The following is an 18,257-nucleotide window of genomic DNA, read 5'->3' as shown; positions in this document are numbered from 1 at the left end:
GGGGATTCACCCACCTGACATTCTCGGTCTGTCTGCTTTTTTTTTTTTTTTAATTTTATTTATTTATTTGAGAGAGAGAGAATGAGAGAGAGCGAGCACATGAAAGGAGGAGGGTCAGAGGGAGAAGCAGACTCCCCCCTGAGCAGGGTGCCCCATGCGGGACTCGATCCCAGGACTCCAGGTTCATGAGCCACCCAGGCGCCCCGGTCTGTCTGCTTCTAACAGAATTGGCCAGAATTGGCATTGAGCATGTGACCCAGATCTAGCCAATCAGTGTATTTCTTCCTTCGGCCACAGCGATTGGCTCAAGTGTGGGCACGTGACCCAAACTGAGCCAATGGCGTTTAATTCTAGGAGCTGATAGGCTGGAAGCTTGAGCGTCCTGGGGACCTTCTTTCCCATGAGAAGGAAGATACGGAGGAAAACAGGTAAGAGGTGTCCAAAGACACTGAGCCCAGTGACATGCTTGAGGCCGTTGAATTGGGCTGTGCCTGAACTCGGCTTTATGGTCGACTTTTCAGTTACAGGAGATAATGCATTCCCTTTTTGGCTTCATGCCATTTCGATGTGAGGTTAAATGATTCGTGACCAAAAGCCAATGTAACATTGCCTCCGCCCTGCTCCTGTTTGTGTACCCTGGTCATACCAGGTAGCCTGCAATAGGAAAATTTCACCAGGAAAAGAGAATTGCTTTCAGGCTTCCTGCGTTGTCTGAAAAGAGCCTGGTTTAAAGCCCCAGCGGAGACACTTAGGATTAGCCAATGAGAGCAAGGAGCCAGGGTGGTGAATGTGTGCCAACAAATAACTCAAGCGGGCGAAACTCTTGGGGTTTTATAATTATGTGAAAAAACCCGAGATTTCTGTAAGGCAGGGGGTCAGCAAATTAAAATTCTCCCAGGAGCTAAGGGCTTCTGAATGCTTGTTTCTGATAATCTTGTTTATATCCTGGGGTAAATAAATCTGTCTTTTGTTCTGTGTTATTCAACTCTCAGCATTGTTTGTAATTAAAGGGGTGGAGGGTGGAAACATGAGTGAGTTCTTTAATTGGCTCTGTTCTGGGTGACACGGAGTAAGGCGGGGAAAAAAAGGCCCTTGTGGGCAGGAGTTGGGGGTGGCCTGATCTACCCTGGGAAATGGTGATCAAACTCTGGGCAGCTGGTGATCAAGTGGCAAAGGGGTGGAAATCCATCGTCATTAGTGTGATCGATGAGCACAGGCTGAGCCTCTGCCGGTTTGTGCCAGGATTCTTCTGAGACAGAAAGAACCTGAGTGAAGGTCTGGTTTCAGAAGTCACCCCCATGCCAAGAGGTAGAATATTACTCCAGGTGGACTTAATACTCACCCTCTACTTTCCTTCAACCATGTCCTGGGGGTTGGAAGGGATGACAGGCAATCCTAGTAAATGGTCAGATAAGCCCCACTTATGACATGATAGAAAGGGGTTAATGAGCACAAATAGTCATAACAGATACAACAGCTAACGTGTGTTGTGCACTTTCTGTGTGTCAGACATGATGTTGAGAGCAATACATACGTGTTTTTTTTTTTTTTTCTTTTGATGATTTCTTTTAATGCTCCCAAGAATTCCATGCTATTGGCACAACCGTCTGTATTTTTTGGGTGAAGACACTGAGACACAGAGAGAGGTTAAATAACTTGCTAGGGGTCACCCAGAGGGTGAAGCTGGCATTCATCTTCAAGTCAACCCGACTACAAAGCTCTGCTTACGTTGACCGCATTACCTCATGCCTTCAGGGAACTCTGCTCTGCGCTTCTATAGCTTTATTTTAAAACTCTTTAACCAAGTCTCATCCTCTCTCTGAGTCTCAGAGTCTTACCTGTAAAATGGGGATAAGAACACTTTTAGGTAGCAGGGTGCTTGGATGCAAACAGCAGACACAGACATGGGTTAATTTAAGCAAAAATGGGATGTTCTGGAAAGATACGGCAGAGTTCTCAGAGCTCTGATCTCTTTTGGTTTTGTGGAGGAAACAGGTCAAGCTTCCACCAAGAATCACCCCGTGGAGGATTTTTCTCCAACAGAAAGGGTGTTCAGAGGCTAAGTAGCCAAAATAACCCCACCCCACCCTGACTTTGTATTAGGGCTGCACGGGATGGATGTCTCTAGCATCAGGCATGACACACAGTAAATGCCCAGTGAATGGTAATTATTATTATTCTTACTAACGATAATACCCAGGAAGAAGCAGCTCAGTCTGTCTCCATGTCTGCTGTATGAATTCTGAGCCGCCTGTCCTGTGGGATGATTTAGATGTCCTTTATGAACAGAGATGTAAACCAAGCTAACATATCCTCGAGACAGAAGGATGCTGGCATGTCTTTAGATTGGTCACTAAAGCGTGTCCTAAATTGGGAAAAAATCAAAACAGATTGCATCTAATTTCTCACTGTTCCAAGCAAGAAATTACCTTTTTAAGGGAAACACCATGACTTCCAAGCTGTTTGCAAACAGTTTTTGTGAAGTGTCTTGTCTGGGGCTTGGCTTGGTTTTCTTGGTTAGATTATCCCCGTGGGGATAGCTGGGTTTGCAGAGAGAAGAGGCGCAAAGAAGCCACTTATCTCACTTCTTCCTCATGCTATTAGGAGCCTGGTGAGCCCCACGCACCCCCCCCATAGTAGCTGAGTGAGTTACCACATGGAAAGCGTGGGCTTCGGAGCCAGAGACCCGGGTTTGAATCCTAGCTCTGCTGTTTCCTGCTTTATAGCCTTGGGCAAGTCACTTTACCTCTGTGGCTTTCCATTTTCTCATCTTAAAAATGAGGTAATCATGATTCACTTCCTAGAGCTTGCCGTGGCCTGAAGTAACTGTTGTTTTCATCCAAAGCTGCTGCTTTGATATCTTTGCATAAATTAGAAAAAAAGGCATCCTTTCTTCTAGCAGATGTAGCTGGGGCCAGGGTACGTGGCTGGCTGAGCAGAGTACAGGCAGGATTTTATTTCCTACTTAGCCCCTCAGCTGCTTCTCAATCTCCCCCCTGCTCGTGCTATCACTCTCTCTCTCTGAAAATAAATAAAATCTTTAAAAATTTTTAGAGAGAGAGAGAGCACAAGCAGGGGGAGTAGCAGGCAGAGGGAGAAGCAGGTTCCCTGGCTGAGAAAGGAGCCCAATGTGGGACACCATCCCAGGACCCTGCGATCATGACCTGAGTCAAAGGCAGATGCTTAACCGACTGCGACACCCAGGCATCCCCTTATTAAGCTTTTTAAGCCTTTCTCCTATGAATAGACACAGACCCCTGGCCAAAAGGATGAGAATATAACCCAATTCTGGCCAAATCATCTAACCAGAAACAGTGATTGGTCCAAGGGATAGGCATGTGACCCAGGCAGTCTAATCAGAGTTTTTTCCTGGGACCAATATACACATGTTGGGAGAAAGTAGCATTTTATATCCACTGGGGGACATGCCAGCCATGTTCCTCTTCAGATGGACTAGGCCTGTCTATAGTAGGAGGAAATGTGATCAACAGGTAAAGACAAACAGAAGTAAAAATGAGAGAGGAAGTTTCTGGAGCCTGTTGCTGAGGCTGTTTCCTGAAACTCTTCCTGTGATTCTAAGCACACACTTGGTTCTCCTCTTAGTTACATGAGCCCAAACGGTTCTACTTTAGCTTAAGCTACCGTGAGTTGGTTGTCTGACACTTGGAGCCAAGACTGTCCTAATAATTGAGGAGTTGTTATAAGAGGTATTATATATGGAAAGAACCCTAGCTCCCAGTGGCACTCCATAAATAATAGTTGTTCTTTTTTTTTTTTTTAAAGATTTTATTTATTTATTTGAGAGAGAGAATGAGACAGAGAGAGAGAGCACGAGATGGGGGAGGATCAGAGGGAGAAGCAGACTCCTTGCCGAGCAGGGAGCCCGATGTGGGACTCGATCCCGGGACTCCAGGATCATGACCTGAGCCGAAGGCAGTCGCTTAACCAACTGAGCCACCCAGGCGCCCAATAATAGTTGTTCTTATTGTCCCACCAAACCACGTGGAATTCCCACCATTGTGCTTCTTTGGAGTGAACAGGGAAAAAAATGCTTTATTAGATTGGGGATGTCAGACATTGTCACCAGTCCTTGATCTCTTGCCCATGACAGACATCGGTAACTCATTAGTGGAAAACATGAATTGATAAGGCTGTGGTGTTTTTTGGTTGTTGTTGTTGATTTTGTTTTGTTTTGTTTTTTGCTTTGCCCGGAAATGGTCTCTGAGTCCTACTAACAGGTGCTTACAGGCATCCTCTGCTAATCATTTGGAAATGAAATAGGAGATGAAACCAAACATTTTGATTTTAGGCAATTTGTGACAAAATCCATTGCAATTCATTTTTAAAGCCTCTAACCTGTGGAAGCATGCCAATGGAGGGGAGAAAATGTTGCTTTAAATTAATGCCAGAAAATAAGGGACTCAGAATAACACCACAGAAGCCTAAATGGCTAATGAAGTTTGGCAGAAGGGTTTTGTGAACATGTGTAGGGCATCTGGGTCAACAGGCAAGCAAATTTCCAAAGACAGAAGAAAAGATTAGCTCGGCTCCCCCATTGTGTCCGAGGTAAATAAATCTCACTTCCCTGTGGTCTTTTGGGGATGGGGGAGGGGTTCCTGGTGAATTTTCCAGCCAGAGGAAGGCCTCCTGGTGGAATAGAAAAAGAACCGAATAAATTTGAACAAAACAAAACACTCCAGATTTTTCTGCCTAGCTAGAGAAGTCCAAGATCTGTCACTGACCGCTGAGTCTAGGGGAGCCAAAGGAGTCAAATTTGATACTAGATAAGGTAGATAGATATTTTATTTCACACACAGCTTACTTTCTAATGTGCTTCCCCTGTAGTGAGATGCAGAGTTTTGATTGGGTGCTTATTAAGGGTTTATTTTTCACCATATTGGTTCCTGGAGAAACACCTGCTTATGTAGAATAAACCCACAGACAAAATAACCCTCCAATAAGCCCTTAATAACTGCTTTCAATTATTGATCACTTATTGTATGCGGGGGTGTATTTTTTTCCCACAAGTTATCTTTAATCCTTACAACAAACTTGACGAAGCAGCATTTTTACCTCATTTTACAGATGGAGAAACTTGAGATTCAGAGCGGTTACTTCGTAGACAAGTCAGCATTTAAAGGCAAGTCTTTCTCACACCGACGTTCTTGGTATTTCTGCCATCATGTGCCACACAGCTTATATTTTTTCTTTAAAAAAATTACAGAAGTAACAAAAACAGTGTTGTATGTACATAAAGTAAAAAAAAAAAATAGAAAGAAAGCCCCCCCCCCCCGACCCCCCATTAACTAGCCCTTCCCATCCCTATTTCCCAGAGGTAACCTATAGTACCAGTTGGGTGTATGTCTTTCAAGATCTTAGATAATGCCACAAATAATACATGTTATTATAAGAAAGTCAGAAAATGCAGATAAGCAGAAAGTAAGATAAGGTGCCATAACTCAGAGATAACCGGGGAGAACATGCTGATGTATTTCCTTCCTGTGCCCTGTGTGTGTGTGTGTGTGTGTGTTTTCAGAAGACACATTCATTGCCTGCCTGTCATATGACCAGCCCTGTGGGAAAAACAGATAAGACCCCTCCCTGGCCTCTGGGTCCCACAGTCTTAGTGGTAACAGAAGAGTGGCCGCCTTTTCTTTGCCATTCCAAGGACTTCTGTCTTCGTTTTTTCTGTGGGGCAGTATGATGGGTTGGGAGACCCTTAAGAGGGGTGGAGTGTGGACAGTGTGCCCATTTCCTGCGGATGAGGGCCCATGTGAAGTCCTCACATTTCCTCTCTGATACAGTTCCCATTCTACAGATGAGGGGACTGAGGCTGCAGGAGGTGAAGTTGCTTTTCCCAAGGTCACACAGCTGTGGTGTGGTTGCCCCTGCCTCTCAGCCCTCACGTGCTACAGCCCTCCTAGGAGTGGTCAGTCCTTGTCCACAGAGAAGTGGGGTGAGTCCGTGACGGCAGGGCTGTGGGGGGGCTGGTGTCACCGGGAAGGTCGGAACACAGCCTTTAGAACTGGGTAGATCTGGATTTGAATCAGCCACTTCCAATCTGTGTGTCCTTGGGCAAGTGATTTCACTTCTCTGAGCCTCAGGACGTCTGTTAAATGGGGATCATTATTATCCTACTTGCCTCGTAGGGTCATTGTGACAGTAAAATGGGCTGGTATCAGGGAAGTGGGCCTATAAAATGCTCAGCACAAAGCAAATTACTCGATAAGTGTTACCCATTGTTGTTACTCTGAGTGCTTCCAGGAAGCCTTTGATTCAAGGACAGTTAGGTCTCTCCAGTAGGATGAGGGGACACCCCCTCCCTGCCAGGGGCTGTGGCTCTCCTTTTGTTTCTGATTGCCTTCGGGCACAGGCTGCTGGCACCACTGTTCCAGGCACTTTGGAAAAAAACAAAACCTTCTGTTCCTCCAGAACCCTTTGTCTGAAATCCTCTCTGTTCTCTGCTTTCCTGATACTAACCTGTCTGGTGCCTGACATGGGGCCTGACACTCAGTAAATAATTGTTGAAGATTGAATAAAAGATGGAAGCATGAAAGGCCTGGCAGATAGAAAGAGTCAGTTGGGGAATGTTGACTAATTCACTTCTCCGGGCTTGATGACCATCTCTGTATAATGAGGACAATAACTACCCACCTCACTGGATTATTGGGAGAGTTGTGTGATGCCATATATAATGTGTGGGGCCCAGCAATTGTAGCTGCAATTTCTCTCACCTCTCCTTTGCCCTTTCTTGGGGACTTCCCACACCAGAAATGCACACTTTTCCACATGGGGGTCACTTGGTTGAGTTGCACAAGGGGTAGGCACTCTTTCCTGTTCTGATCACTCCCTGATGCTTAGGGGAGAACATTCAGGCATTTCACCTGGCAGCCGGCAGCTTCACCTTCAAGGTCCTGTCCCATTTCCTTTTAGCTTTGTCCCTAACCACTCCCGCCCACCTGTGGCCGGGCCTTCCACTCCCCTAAAGCACTCTGCCTCCCCTTCCATGTTCTTTTTATACATTAGAACTCTGAAATGGTTCAACAGTGTGAAAATTAATAAAAGGAAACCTCTTTAAAATGGAGTCGGGAGGCCAATAGGGGAAAGGCTCATGCCCTATCACTTATGGTCAATTGCAAACCCAACAGGAAGAGAGACACTTTGTAAGTCATACTGTATTACCCCCGCGGGAGGAAAAGTTATCCCCGCCCCCATCAACAGCTCAGCCAATGAGAGACTGTCACAGCTCAGCCAATGAGAAGCCACTACACTTCAAACTCCCAGTTTCTTCCAATGGCCTTTTTGTTTACAACAGCCTCCCCAATTCTCCCGCCCCCCCCCCCCCCCATAAAAGAGACTTTCTCTCCTTTGTTCTGGGCGCTTGCCTATGGTTGTAGGCATAGCTTGCTTGTCCTGTAGCTTGGCTTGGGTCAGCTTCCTCATCTGAAACGTGAAGAAAAATATACCTACCTCCCAGTTTGGAGGAAACATAACCATATTTAATATACTGATTCCAGTGACAGGCCCCCAGCATATTAGTAGCTGTCATCATCATCATTATTATTTTCTATGGACATCCTCTCATTTCCTCACAGTTCTGTTCAGACCATTCCGGTTCTCTTACAGAATTTAGTGCAAAAATGGCTGGATCATTCATCCTGAATTGCGATTCTCTTGCCATTCCTGAATAAACCCATTTCTGCTGGTAAAATAACTGACAGTTTTATTTTTAAGTTTAACAACAGCAAAAACTAAATAGGCCCTGGCAGTCACACCAGATGGGATATTTGTTCAGAATTCACAAGTGTCCTAGTTGATCAGTTTTGCTGAACAGAGCAAATTGGATCCAATTCAGCCTGGACATAATGTTGGCCAACAGCCATAAGGGACTAGAACCATGGATTTCCTCCACTGACGCAGCAGGGGGTCTATGGAAACAACAGTGTGACTAACCCGAGTTCTCTAGTCACTCATCCATCTGCAGAGCAACCCTATGAGAGAGGATGTTATCACTGGTTCCATTTCACAGATGGAACAACTGAGGCTCAGATAAACTACTAAGCAGAAAACTGACTTGGAGAAAATTGGCTTGAAACAGAAGATGCATCTATTCTCTTTGACATGTGGGAAGTGTGTGAAAATGTTGGGTTTGCCCCATTGGGAACTGGGACGCTAAATCTGATTTTAGCTCTAAAGCTCAAGTGTCACGCAAGATTACTTTCCCTCAGGACCAACTGGAGGCAGAATTAGAACATGAGAAGACTGCAGAAGGAATCTTCTTATCTGATAATGAAAAAGTATTTTCAGCTCTGACAATGTCTAGGGATTTTTACCAAAAATGGAAAGCATCTTGAGTAGATGAATGATCCAGCCATTTTTGCACTAAATTCTGTAAGAGAACCGGAATTGTCTGAACAGAACTGTGAGGAAATGAGAGGATGTCCATAGAAAATAATGATGATGATGACACCTACTATTTTGCTGGGGGCCTGTCACTGGAATCAGTATATTAAATATGGTTATGTCTTCTCCAAACTGGGAGGTAGGTATTTTTTTCTTCACGTTTCAGATGAGGAAGCTGACCCTCAGAGAGGTGAAGTGACCTACCTGAGGTCACACAGATGGTCAGTGGCAGAGCTAGGATTCAAACCATGATTTGTGCGAATTTAAAGCCCACTCGGGGCACCTGGGTTGCTCAGTCGTTGGGCGTCTGCCTTCAGCTCAGGTCATGATCCCAGGGTCCTGGGATCGAGCCCCGCATCAGGCTCCCTGCTCGGCAGGAAGCCTGCTTCTCCCTCTCCCACTCCCCCCTGCTTGTGTTCCCTCTCTCGCTGTGTCTCTCTCTGTCAAATAAATAAATAAAATCTTATAAATAAATAAATAAATAAATAAATAAATAAATAAATAAATAAATAAATAAAAATAAAGCCCACTCTCTTCCTATATCCAGCCCTGGGCTAGGTCCCTGGGATTCCTATGTGAGAACAGATTCCGAAGTGAGGTAAACATTGCTAAGAGAGTCCTTCAAAATAGGGTTGGGAGGATGTGGAGGAAGCCGGTCCTCTGAACTCTCCTGTTTCAATTCTTGGAATACCAGAACTCTTGACTTTTGTCAATTGCATCTTGTCAGTTGCATCTCCACCAACTCCTAAGACACATCTTTCTACTTAGGACTGAAATAGAGATAATGTAGCATCTATTAATTAAATGGCCAATTGTTAGGTAGATGGTCAGTTTAACCCTGTCAGTACTAATCATAATTCTTTCAAAGGAACCTTGTGGCTTTTGCCTTTATAAGCCTTCACTCCCCGCTCGCAAGGTCTGTCACCTCTGCCCGGGATCTGAGCTCAGGGTAAGCAGTTTGCTGTGCTCTGAGGCAGCTGTAGGCTGCAGACCCTCCTGGCTCCTACCCCCACCGCCCTCTCCAATCCATCCTGAGGTTTAGCTTCCGGAAGAATAATGAGCAAGTCTCCTTCTACAGTTGCTGTCCAGTGGGAACAAGCAAGATGCCCTCTCAAGAACCAGCATCATGAGCACAGCAAGCATAGCCTTCCTGGGCCTGATGCCCCACAGCAGTGGCGGGGTGCGGGGGCCCCTCATGTTCTGCTTGGTGACCCAGACCCTGTTCTTTGTCACTCATTTTCTCCCACTGGGCCAGGAGCTGGTACAGCCCAGGGCTGATCAGCAAGTTCTAACATGCTGGGAGTTAACTCAGACAGTCCGAAAATTCTCGTTTAAACTTCACCTGAACAACCGGCTCATAATGACAAGAGCGGCTATTTATTGATACATTTTAGATGCTTCCCATATACAACACCTGTTGGATGCTTTCTCTAAATAATCTGTGTATTGAAAGAGCAGGACTTAAGGGATACAGTCATCGAGCTACTTCTGTTTCTCCCCCAGTTGTGCAATCACAGGACTGACCCTCTCTCTCTCTGTGAATGAATGTCGGACAGACTCTTTAGCTCATCTGCTTATTTGTGGGTTATAAAAACATCTTTGGCAGTTCAGTGATCCCTATGTCCAGTCTGGTGCAAGGGTCAAACCCCTGGGTTTTGGGGCGCCTGGGTGGCTCAGTCGTTAAGCGTCTGCCTTTGGCTCAGGTCAGGATCCCAGGGTCCTGGGATCGAGCCCCACATCGGGCTCTCTGCTCAGCGGGAAGCCTGCTTCTCCCTCTCCCACTCCCTCTGCTTGTGTTCCCTCTCTCCTGTCTCTGTCAAAAAAAACCCAAAAATAAAAAACAAACCCCTGGGTTTCATTTGCTCAGGCTTGCTGCCAGCAGAAGCTGCAATGGAAAAGGGACCATTCAGCTTCTTGAGTTGCCGTTAAGGGGGTGGTAATTCTGCCCTCCAACCCGACCCAAGCCAGGCCGCCCTGCCTCTCCGAGGTGGGCGAGGGTGCAAGGGGGGATAAGAGGAGGTTGCTCGTGACTGGACTACTATGAGCTGGGCTCTGCAGGCTAGTGCTCTCTCCTGGGCTGCGTGCATGAACTCTGAACCTCTGTCTCCACTGGCTCCAAAACAACAAAACCTTTGTGGGGATTAGAAAAAAGATCTGCCCTGCCTTCAGATGCAGCCTCTGGGTGCTCAGTTTAGCTCACGGATGCTGTCTTTTGCAGGTTAGGAAAAGCCTTCTCCTTCTCTAGGTTTTTGCAAGCCCACATTGGTGTGCATACCCTGAGAGCGGAGCGTGGCTGGATTTCTGCAACAAGCACCCTCTTGAGCCAGCCCCTTTTTCAGTGCACCGAGTGTGCATCCGTCTGCGGGGACCCTGGGCGCACATCTCTCACCTGTGGTTGTCTGGCATTAGAAATGTTCTGACTGTCCAGTAATGATGTCCCTCTGGCTTTGGTTGTTCGAGGTCTGTCTCCATGGGCTGGGGGCTCATCATTCCTCTAGAGGGCCTTATTAGGCAAAGCATCTTTCAGATATCCCTGGGTCAGCTCTCTCGCTCTCTCTCTCTCTCTGCTTCTCCTTTCCCAAGGAAAACACTTTGGTGGGAGAGCAGCTGCTTTTCAGACTGCAGCCTTCTTCTGCAGCTTCTTCTTTGCATCTCTTAGATTTCTCAGGCACAAGTCAGATTCCAGCCCATAGGGACTCCAGTCTTCAGAGGATGCAGCTCATGTTCCCATGTGTTCCCCTCTAAGCTCCTTCCACTAGGCTGCCGGTGAGGGAGGCACAGCTCTTCCTGCCCCTGTGGGGTTGGGGAGAGAACAGTGATGCTCCATCCACTCTCTCTAAAGAAATCATCCTTCCCATTCCCTACTCTCCTCGAATTTGGTGAAAGGCTAAGAGTCACGAAATAGTTTGCCAGTCCTGTTGGGGGTCTTGTACCTGTCTTTGGAACATGGGAACACTTGGTACGTACTGTTTCACTCTTGGCTTGCTTAGGGGACCCAGTCCAAACTGGGACAATGTGTCCCCCACCAGCAGAAGTTGTCAGTACCCCTTCAGGACTCCCCACGTCAGAGCAGAAAGGCCAACTTCCCTCTGCTAGTATCCGCATCTGTGTGCCTGGGGCTTTCTCTGAAGATGAGGAAGGCAGGCCTGCCCACTCCCAAGGCAGACCAAAAGTGCTAGGCAGTGAACAGCCCCCAGGAGCAGCCCTCAGCGAATGACTGATGGGAGTCAGTGTCTAAAATTCCCAGATCTCTCACTAAGCTAATACCGAGACCTGTGTTCTGTGTGGTTTCCCAGAGTCGCCCATGGGATGAGTTCTGGAGCCCACAGTGGTCGCTGGCTTGATCACAAATCCTTACTTGGCTTCTTTCTCTCCCTGCCTCATTCTCCCACTTCCCCTCCATCATCTCCCAAATAAACTGCTTGCACTCAAATCCTTATAATCCTTATCTAAAGGTTCCTTTCCGGTGGAACCCAAACCAAGACAAAGTTCTGTTACACATGACACCTCCAGTATCACTTAGCACAACCCTGAGCCTCTCCGAGTCTTGCAAGATAAATGTCTTCTTTTCTCCATCGAGGAGGCAGAAGATCCTAGGGGTGTCGTGGTTTAACCGTCAAACATGGTAAGATTGGTATTCAATCTCCAATCCGTATTTCTCCAAAAATCTGCTCTTTCTCCCATACCGCTCTGCTCCCAGCAGCTATCAGCTGTTCCCTCCAGCCAGTAAAACACGGTCCTTTAAGTGGCCTCTAGCCTCAGAGTAGATTCAATCTAGCATGCTTTTAATGTTCACAATCTTGATTCTGAACCATGTGCCCAAATGGCACTCTTCACTCCCCACTTCATCCTGCTCTTAATCTTCCCAACTTCTAGTCTTAACTTGCTGCTGGCTGCTGTCCTCCTGGTCCTTGTCTGTGGTCCACCATCAAGCCCCATTGCTTAGACTCATCTTGAGCTTTTCCCCGTGGACTGAGTCCTGAGACTCCTGGCTGTGGCACTGTCCATTATGGATGCTGTTCTGGTTGGTTCGTATCATGGCTGTCCCCGCATGTCCTCTCTCCTGTATGCCCTACCAGTCCGTAGCCTTAGCTGGAGCAAAATGAATCGTCATCCATTGCTCAGAATGAGAAAGCACATCCAGAACATCGGGCATACACACTTGCTGAGCAAACCTGAGTGCTTTTCAAGAGAAGTTGGGTACCACTGCTGGGAATCGCCTAAGTGGGAAGATTTTAATTGTTCCCAGGCTCGTCGCATCCACCTAATTTCCTCTAACGAGCACACACAAAGCAACGAGGAGAGGTGCAGGATTGGATGGCAATTCAATGCCTCATAATGCCAGATGAATTGTGGTGCCTGCTCCACAGTATTGCATTTGCCGATGTCTGGGAGACAGTCTCCATGGATGCTAATTCAATTATGCTGAAACATAGAAGGAAATTGTCAGCTCAATTGCTGCCACACTGCCAAGCTGCACCTAGCCCCTGTCCCCGGTGCTGTTTTCCTGCTGATTGAGCAGCAGACGGCCCTTGAAGTCTGAGAATGACCGGGGGCTGTGTCCTACTTGCTATGATTACTTGGTTCTTCAGGCAAACATCCCATCTTAGTCCTCCAAATAGAGGGGGAAAACATAGTGGGTTTTTTTGTTGTTGTTCGTCTTTCCCTTGCTTCCTTTCTCTCATGAAACACCTCTTGTTATTTATCCATCCATTCATTTAACAACAACGAAAACATATGACTTTAAAAGAAAATATATTACCCAACCAGTCAATCTTGACTGAGCACCAACTATGTGATAAGCACTATCCCAAACACCGAGAGCACAGCAGGTAACAAAATGGGCAAAAATCCATGTCTTCAGTAGTTTATTATTCCCTCTCACCTTCTAAGGAGGTAAGATTCTTTTCACTCTCAAGGCCTTCTTTGCTTTCTGGGATCCAGAGAACGAATGGGTGAATGGATCAAAAGAGACAGGGGGGGCAAGTTAATTATAGGAGAAAAGGCTACATCAAAAGAGAAGAGCATGAACTATGGTTTGGTTAGGTTTGGAGAGTTTAGGAAATTGACAAAGGAGAAGAATTTGGTGGAGTGAACTGTGGGAACAGCAATGGGGAGAAGAAAGTGGATTTCAAGTTTTGCCTTGTTTTCTGGAGACAATGCATCTGGGCTCTGTGGTATTTTTTGAGAGACTTCAGCAAATGCAGTTTTCAAATTATGGGGTTTTTTCTTTTAAATAAAAAGAGGGGTGCCTGGCTGGCTCAGTTAGGGGAGAATGAGACTCTTGATCTCGGGGTTGTAAGTTCGAGCCCCATGTTGGGTGTGGAGATTACTTAAATAAATAAAACCTAAAAAAAAATAAAATGAAACAATCAATCAACAAGTACTTATTGAGTACCTACCATGTTGCAGGTATGACAGATGCAGTCTTTGCCTTATTGGGCTTACGGTTTTGAGGGAAAGACAGACAAGCACGTGATGGGTACACCAGAGGGGGTGACACTTCATTTGGAAAGACAGATAAGGCTTCATCAAGCAAATTCGATTTATGCTGAACCCTGAAGGAATTGGAGTTTGTCAGGCAAAGAGAGGGGCTGGGGTGTATGGATGGTTTCAGACCCAAGTAACCACTTTTGAGAAAGCTTCATGGGGTGGAAGACTACCATTCACTTGACCATAGGTGCCCCATCGAAAGAAACAATGCTGGGAACTCCTCCAGATTCTTCCCAACCCCCAGCTTCCAGAAAGCAAAGAAAATGGAATGTTCTCAGGTAAATTTCTATAGTGGGGACATGAATCTGTTTCATTGCCCCTCTGTGGCTGATGGGGCTGGGGCAGGGGAGTTAAACTGCTCCTCAGACCGGTTGTCTGTCAGAACGGGGGTTTCTTTGCATGAGGTTCTGTGTTATGGTGACTTCAGGGCTGAAGCAGGCTAGCCAGGCTTTGTATGGGTTACATTTATTAGGCACCTACGATGTACCCAGTTCTGTGCTGAGTACTAGGAAACAAAAGTGAGGAGCAGATATGGTCCAGTTCCTGCCAACATCAGGTAGAAAGGCTTTCACAAGGAAGAGGTATGGTCAAGTAACAAGGCATTGACAGTATCTTCATGTCATAGGAGCTATGGCAGTATGAAAGCCTGCTCCCAGAGTCCCCTGGGGAGGCTGGACAGACTCGAGTTGGGGGCATCAGCTGTCTCAAGAACGGTGTGACTTGAGGCAAGGTTGTTCTCCTGTGTCTACATTTTCTCACATGTGAACGTGAGGGTTAGAACACCCAGCTTGAAGGACTCCAGTGAGCATTCGAGATAACCTGTGTGTCACCATCCCGATGAGCAAGCAGCACGTGATAAGGTACCAAAGAGGAGGTGGCCTTCTTTTCCTCCCTGTCCCTGGATGAGGCCATGGTGAGCTAGGCTTTCTCGGCCGCTGGGTAAAATCTCGAGCAACCTCCATCCCTTCACTGGTTCTTCCTGTATGATAAAACACCTTGCAGTCATCTCCACTCCCAGAATAGTTCTGTCTCGGTAATTAAAATGCCCACTCTTAAGTCATGGTTAAAAAATCTGCATCGAAGCTTTTTCCCACACAAACCAACTGTAAAAAAGACATTTCTGAAATTGGAAAAAATTGGAGAAATTTGAGCACTGACTGAATTCGTAGATGAAATTAGGGGACTCTTGTTAATGGTGTAATGGTAAATGTGGTATGTGGAGTTTGGTGTTAAATTCCTAAAGATGAAATAAGGTGATGTCTGAGATTTGCTTTTCAACAATTGGGGGCAATGGGGCAATGGGTTGGAGTGTAAGTGAAACAAGAATGACTGCTTTTATTATTTTATCTTATTATTTCCCTTACTTTTGTAAATGGTTGAAAACTTCCACAAAAAAATGTTTTAAAAATGTTAAAGCATCTCCACAAAGCAACCACATATGATTGGCAGGTTGTACAGCACCTAAGACTAGTGGCTTTGGTTCATATCGTGGACATTGTGGATCTGTGTATTTATTATGACAGACTTTTGACCAATAACAGTGGTGTGTAGTGCTAATAAAATCAGTATATGTGGTAGCTGCCTTCTGTGATGACCCCCGCAGTTATCTCCCTCAAGGTATTTACACCCTGTGTGACCTTCTACCTTTGGGGCTGGACCTAGTGACCTGCTTCTAACTAACAGAATACAGTTGAAGTCATGGGATGTCACTTCTGAGATTAGATTATAAAAGACTGACTTCTGGGGCACCTGGGTGGCCCAGTAGTTTAAGCGCCTGTCTTCGGTTCAGGTCATGATCTCAGGGTCCTGGGATCGAGCCCCACATCAGGCTCCCTACTCAGCGAGGAATCTGCTTCTCCCTCTTCCTCTCTCTCTGCCCCTAACCCCGTGCACATTCTTTCTCTCTCAAATAAATAAATACAATCTTAAAAAAAGAAGACTGATTTCCATCTGGCTGGCACTCTCCTCTTTGCTTTTTTTCTTTCTTATTCTAATGAAGCAAGCTTCCATGTTGAATTTTCCTATGGAGAGGCCCACATGGCAAAGAATGAAGAGTGCCTTTGGCCAACAGCCCTCCAACAACCATGCAAATGAGCTGGGAAGTGGATCCTTCCCTAGTTAAGCCTTCAGATGAGATCACAGCCCAGCTGATACCTTGACGGCAACCTGGTCAGAGATCCTGAGCCAGAGGATCCAGCTAAACCGTGACTTAGACTCCTGATCCATAGAGACCATGAAGTCATAAATGATGTTTTAAACCACCAACTTTTGGAAAAACTTGTTATACAGTAATAGGTAGCTATTACAATATATTAGGACAAATTTCAGGTACATGGAAGTAAAGCTTCTTGCAGGGGGCGCCTTTTTCCAGTTCAAAGGCGTAGTGTTAGTGTGGGTTAGTAGTAGTTCTGCTTTGTCCCTTTCTCAACTCAGACATTGGAGAAGGAGGTTGGATTCCCTAAGTCCCTCCCTCCTCCCTGCTTCCTAGCCAAGGGCCTGAGGGAGCAGAGGGTCAATTGGTGAGGGCGGGAAAGGGCTTCTGTGGCTAGTACTGCCTGTCATAATTTGGTGTTGGTACAGTCTGCTTGGCAGGTATTTAAAGTTCCTCTGGGTTTGGCAGGTGTTCAAAACTGAGTCTATTCCTCCAGGTGCATTGTGGATTTTGGGGGGCCCCCTCTAGTGCCTTCTGCATGGCACAGTCCCCTGACAGGGTAGAGATTTTTAGTTTCCTCCCGTCCTTGCCAGCTCCCATGCCAGGTGGGAGACATTAGTGCCCCTCTCTGCTGCTTTTGGGCAGGATACTTTTTTTTTTTTAATTCTTCTCTTCCATTTATTTATTTTTAATTTTATTATGTTATGTTAATCACCATACATTACATCATTAGTTTTTGATGTAGTGTTCCATGATTCATTGAGTATAACACCCAGTGCTCCATACAATACGTGCCCTCCTTAATACCCATCACCAGGCTAACCTATCCCCCCACCCTCTCCCCTCTAGAACCCTCAGTCTGTTTCTCAGAGTCCATAGTCTCTCATGGTTTGTCTCCCCCTCCGAATTCCCCCCCCCTTCATTTTTCCCTTCCTACTATCTTCTTTTTTTAACATATAATGTATTATTTGTTTCAGAGGTACAGGTCTGTGATTCATCATTCTTACACAATTCACAGTGCTCACCATAGCACATAATGTCCCAGTGTCCATCACCCAGCCACCCCATCCTTCCCACCCCCTACCACTCCAGCAACCCTCAGTTTGTTTCCTGAAATTAAGAATTCCTCATATCAGTGAGATCATATGATACATTTCTTTCTCTGATTGACTTATTTCGCTCAACATAATACCCTCCAGTTCCATCCATGTCATTGCAAATGGCAAGGCAGGATACTTTTAAGATGGCTTGATCCCAGCAGATACCTTTATCCAGTTGACTCCTGGGAAACTCATGCATCCTTGACACCTGCTTCCACTGCTACCCCCTCTCTCCTTCTTAAGTGGGACTGAGCCTCACTTCTCACTGGACTACTCCCTTCAAAAATTCTCTCCCTGGTTTTCAACTCAACCTTTTTATGCCTTGGAGGTGGGTGTTGGACCAAGGGTTACAAAACTATTTTCGTCTAAAATCTTTGCAAGGCCAGCATCTTGCTCTGAAATGTCAGGTATTTGAACGTTTCATTTTACTCTTGGCTTCAGGTGAAGCCAAGACCCAAAGCATCCCATTTTAACATCCTCTTATGCACAGAAAACAGGCCCAGAGTTGCTCTTCAATGATGGTGGTTGTTATTTTGTATCTTGTTGTGGGAATTTGACTGCACCGATGGACCCAATCAATGTTCTTCCTGTATCCACACTCTGCCCTGTGACTTTGTAGTCCCTCCCTTCAAGGGATGGGCTCTGTTTCCCAAACCTTAAATTTCATTTACGCTTGTTACTGCTTTGACCAACAGAACACAGCAGAAGTGTCATTATACATTTCCTATGCTTGGGATCAAGAGCCCCTGCATAATGTTGGCTTTTCTCTTGGAACCCTTCTGCTCCCCTGTCAAGAAACCTGTGGGTAGGATGAGAGATTGTGTGGAGAAATACCGAGCCAGCCCAGTTGTCTTCAACAAGTGAGACAGCCCAACCAAGATCAGCAAAGCCACGTAGCCGACCACAGGGACATGGGTGAACTCCACTGTATTCAGCTCAGATGATTGGAAATGCCCACTTGACCCACTGACATGCGGTTACAAATTTTTATGCTGTGCCACTGAGGTTTTGTGGTTCTTTGTTATGTGGCATTATGGTGGCAGTAGATAGCTGATGCAATTGTACAGGGAGAGCTAATGAGGGAGTTGTGTTCGAGAAGGGCCCTCTCA

At 46.1% G+C, this 18,257-nt stretch overlaps 1 long non-coding RNA gene across 1 annotated transcript in view; it reads left to right on the top strand.

Moving 5' to 3' along the window:
• Positions 1-335: 335 nt before the first annotated feature.
• LOC135362572 (uncharacterized) overlaps positions 336-18,257 on the top strand; it is a 41,651-nt gene continuing 23,729 nt past the window's right edge. Inside the window, exons 1-2 of the long non-coding RNA XR_010407428.1 lie at positions 336-428; positions 5,086-5,140. This is a non-coding gene — a long non-coding RNA (uncharacterized LOC135362572). The remainder of the gene's footprint in view (positions 429-5,085; positions 5,141-18,257) is intronic.

The sequence above is a fragment of the Mirounga angustirostris genome, unplaced genomic scaffold (genome assembly GCF_029215605.1).
Source record: "Mirounga angustirostris isolate CCGP_5_RB_7025 unplaced genomic scaffold, mMirAng1.0.hap1 SCAF_14, whole genome shotgun sequence".
NCBI classification, from domain to species: Eukaryota; Metazoa; Chordata; class Mammalia; order Carnivora; family Phocidae; genus Mirounga; species Mirounga angustirostris.
Note: the sequence above shows the minus strand (reverse complement) of the source record. Positions and strands in the feature narration are given on the sequence as shown.